We start from the raw sequence: 4,256 nt of genomic DNA on the forward strand, positions 1-4,256 counted from the left end.
CATCATTCAGCTTGTTCCTTTTCACTATAAATCTTCAATTGATTTACCACTAATACCCACATGACAGAGTCTATACTAGGCTGTTTTGAGATTTCTTTTGCCAATGGAATTAATCCAAATCTCTTCACTTTAGCCTCAGGCAGACTCTTTGGATAAGGGCACAAAGCAGCCACATTCTTCCCCAAAATATCATAAGAAATATCTCTTGGCAACATACTAAAATCCTTATCCTCTTAAACCTCTTGAGCCTGACTCCCACAGTTCAAATCACTCTTAGCACCACTGTCTTTTGTGTTCCTATTAGTATGGCCTATTAAGCCCCACTTAAAGCATTCAACTGCTCTTCTGGTCCGAAGTCTACCGTCTTCCAAACAAATGCAGGGTCAAGCCTATCACAGTAACAATCCCTTTTGGTACCAACTTCTTTCTTAGTTAACATTTCTACTTTTGTGAAGAGATACCATGACCATGGCAACTCTTACAAAGGAACATTTAACTGGGGCTGGCCTACAGTTTCAGAGGTTTAGTCCATTATGGTTATGGTGGGAATCATGACAGCTTGCAGACTGACATGGTGCTGGAAAAGAAGCTGAGAGTTCTATATCTTGTTCCACAGACAACAGGAAGTAAACTATCCCACACGAGGCATAACTTGAACATATATGAGACCTTAAAGCCCATCAACATAGTGACATACTTCCTCTAACAAGGCCACACCTATTTTAACAGGGCTACATCTCCTAATAGTGCCACTCCCTATAGGCCAAGCATTCAAACACATGAGTATATGGGGGACATACCTATCCAAACCATCACAATGTTTATGTCTTCCTCAGTGAGCAAAGCATGCCCAATACCTCAACTTAGGAGTGAAGCATATGATGAAGGTTGGGACATCATCAGTGGCAGTTTTCTGGGATGGGATTCTGGAGGCTGATAGCTGATAGTAGAAAATGTGCCATACAAAATGAACTGTGTAGAAGATGCTCAATAGACCTAGTCTGGACATAAGATGTTCTGAAGACATATGGGCTTGATGGAGGACACTTTGCAAACATGTGGGGTGAAAATTTTCCCCAGGCACAGGGCATTATAAAATATGGTCCACAAACTCATCTAGAATATATGTCTGAATGGAAGATTCTCCATTGACAGATAACACTCAGAGAAGACCCAACACAGGCACATGGGTTAGGAAGAATATTCTCCATATATATGTGAGCTGGTAGAATATGACCACAGCACACTGGTTGGGTGGAAGATGCTTCATTGACAGGTGCTCTGAAAAGAAGATGCAATAGAGACACATGGGTTGGGTAAAGAATGATCTATAGACACATGGCCTAGATAGAAGATGCCTCAAAGACACAGGGACTGGGTGGAGGATGCCATCAATCCATTCATCCACCCATCCACCCATCCATCATCCATCAATCCATCTATCACCTTTCTTTGTATCTGTCATCTATGTGTCATCTCTCCAACATTCATCTCTATGATCTTTAAAAGTACATGTCAAAGTAATTTCTAAGTCTCTTAGCTTACAAGTCCTCAGCAGAGTCCATGTGGTGTGAAATCTGAAAAAGATAATGATGCCATTATTTCCTACAGCTAGGAAGTGACTGAGAGGTGGATGTTCCAAGTATATGTACCTCCTAGGGGAAAGCGATCATGGTCATAATATGGGTTTAACAATATTATATATGCACAACAACAACAAAGATATAATGAGCTAGTGTGACATTTTCATAAGAATTTTTAAACATTTGTCAAATGCCCACTTGTTTTCTATGTTGTTATAAAATGACTTATTGTGATTTATACCTTTTCCAGGAAGTTTGGAGGCTCTATAAATTCTGTAATCAAATGCCTCAACCTATGAACAGCCTCAGTGTGCCTTTCTGCGTTATATTTCTTCACCATCTCTCCCAGAATTTCCAGATACTGTCATCTGATCATTACATGTCTCTTTTTTTTTTTTTTTTTTTTTTTTTTTTTTGCCAACAACCTCCCTCAATTTTTATGAGCAGAGGAGGCTGTAGCCACAGAGTCAAACAGAGCCTATCTTGTTCTGACTGCCACCACTGGCCACAGAATGGGGCAGGTTAGGTAACTTGGATGTATCTTCAATCTCTCATCTGTATATGGAAGTAACAATGATTAATGCTGGTAAGAGTATGCATACAGAGCAGCCTAGTCTGGAGTCTGTCACACAGTGCTTAATAAATCCTAATTTGCCTTCAATGTATATTCCTTTTGATTCTGAATAAATTTCCCCTTAGCTGAGAAGAGCACTCCTCCTCCCTCCTGCCACCACTTTAGCTCATGGTAATTTCTCCACTTAGGTTGTCTTTGGGCACTTCTTGTCAGGCACATTCATTTCCCTTAAGACAATTTTTTTTTAAATCTTGGGATCTTAAATGACAAAAAGCATGTAAAGTGCTTCTCATGAGACTTGAGACTTGACAGCTAGTAAGTGCTCCATAAATATTTCTGTGGCTGCTGCTTCTATTGCAAAGGCAACAGTCACTCATATCCCTGTGGTGAGAACAGCTCTATAGAAGGATTATACAATGGATGAGGTGTGTTTATGAACAAAAGAAGCAAGAAGACACCATGGGCAATGACCGGCCCTCTGAGCCGATTGCTTAGATCAAAACCCTGAGCCTACCATTTCCTCTTGTGTTTTGTTGATCAAGCTCCTTCACCTCCTGAGTTAGAAGGCTGTGACAGTAAGCCACCTCCAGAAGTTCCCTGAAAACAGAAAGAATTAAAGTATACAAAAGCAAATAAAAGCTCTTTGTATGAATGCACTGTGACAGGTGTTTCCTCCAGGCTGTTCTCACACCTTGTGGGTTTTGAAACGTACAAAAGCAAAGGTTTACCTCTCTGCTGATCTTTCCATTGAGCAGAAGCAAATGAGATATCAGGTGTCATCAGGCATGTTCAGAAGAGGCTGGGGACACTGTCAGAAGGCTACACTGTAAACTTCCTTTGACTTATCTTACCCACACACCTGGAGACTGTGTCTAGTATCCTTGAACATTTTTATGGAGATAAATTTATTTCTTTCTGTATGCCACAGAACATACTAAACATAGGATATTATAATTCAAACTGACCTGATATTCTATAGAAACCTGACTTATTGCAATGCCATCTTCTTCATTTTATGATTGGCAGCATTTGCTGTTCCCTCAATGGCTCAAAGTTAATGTGTTTTATTCTGGACCCCGAGTTGTTACACACTTAAATCAGACATTGTGTTCATCTATTTTAGCTTCACCTTCATCTTGCTTCCCTGTTTTCTCTTTTCTATCTGTGGAAGATTCACATTCACACTTAAATCACTGAACTGTGGCTAAATGACAAAATAGCTTTTATTTACAAAAGGCTAGCTATCCGTGTTGTCAGCCACTTCCCTGGGCAGCATTTCCAATGTTGCAACATTTTATAGATAAGCCTGTGCAAGAAGTACTGGACAAAGCAATGTCACTCTTCATGCTCTTGATCTCCAGATAGTGGCTGGCTTAGTGACCCCCTGAATGAATGCCAAGTGTGGCAGCATGTAGAACAAAACACAAGCTTGGACCCTTAATCTTTTATGTCAGCAAGATTAGAGAAGGCAGCGTGATAAGATCCGGCCAACAAAAACTCTGTTCCTACTCTAACTTTGCTTCCTGGGAAACATGTGATTAGAGGGGAGTAACTAAACCACTTCTTCCATTGATCTACAAAATGGGGGTAGTGATGTTCCTAATACGTGACATCATCACTGGGGTGGACACAGATAGTATACATCTGTAATATGTATGTAATATGTAATATACAAATAAAGATATAATTGTGATGAATACGTAATGATAGACTCAGTGAGAACCTGCGTGGTGAGGTTCCTAAAACATGGGCTTTGAGGTAAAGGTGTACACATAGGATGTTTATTATAAAACTGTTGCAGGCTAATATATTGGGATAGTGCCATATGTAAAGTTGGATATATAGACACTGATACAGTCTCTCCAGATGCTCCCAGAGGCACTATGGACCATGGGTGGCCCTTCAGGTAGATGCCCAAGTAGCTTGGAAGCTGGTCCTTTACACTTCTGCACATAACAGATTTGAACCTCGGCTGCATCTTAAAAGGGCTTGACTCCACCAAGCTCCACTTTGGGAGGATGGGTGCAGTGGTCCTGAAGGGAGATAAGGTAATACACCACTGGACCCACTCTGGGTTCTTAACAAAAACTTTATGATAG

At 40.6% G+C, this 4,256-nt stretch overlaps 1 long non-coding RNA gene across 1 annotated transcript; it reads right to left on the reverse strand.

The window, feature by feature from the left end:
- Positions 1-1,187: 1,187 nt before the first annotated feature.
- On the reverse strand, positions 1,188-2,756 carry LOC131919351 (uncharacterized). Its single transcript, XR_009381231.1, has 3 exons — positions 2,672-2,756; positions 1,447-1,577; positions 1,188-1,281 (listed from the first exon to the last, which is right to left on the reverse strand). It is a non-coding gene; the product is annotated as an uncharacterized LOC131919351 (long non-coding RNA).
- Between the last annotated feature and the right edge of the window lie 1,500 nt (positions 2,757-4,256).

The sequence above is a fragment of the Peromyscus eremicus genome, chromosome 9 (assembly GCF_949786415.1).
Source record: "Peromyscus eremicus chromosome 9, PerEre_H2_v1, whole genome shotgun sequence".
Lineage (NCBI taxonomy): Eukaryota > Metazoa > Chordata > Mammalia > Rodentia > Cricetidae > Peromyscus > Peromyscus eremicus.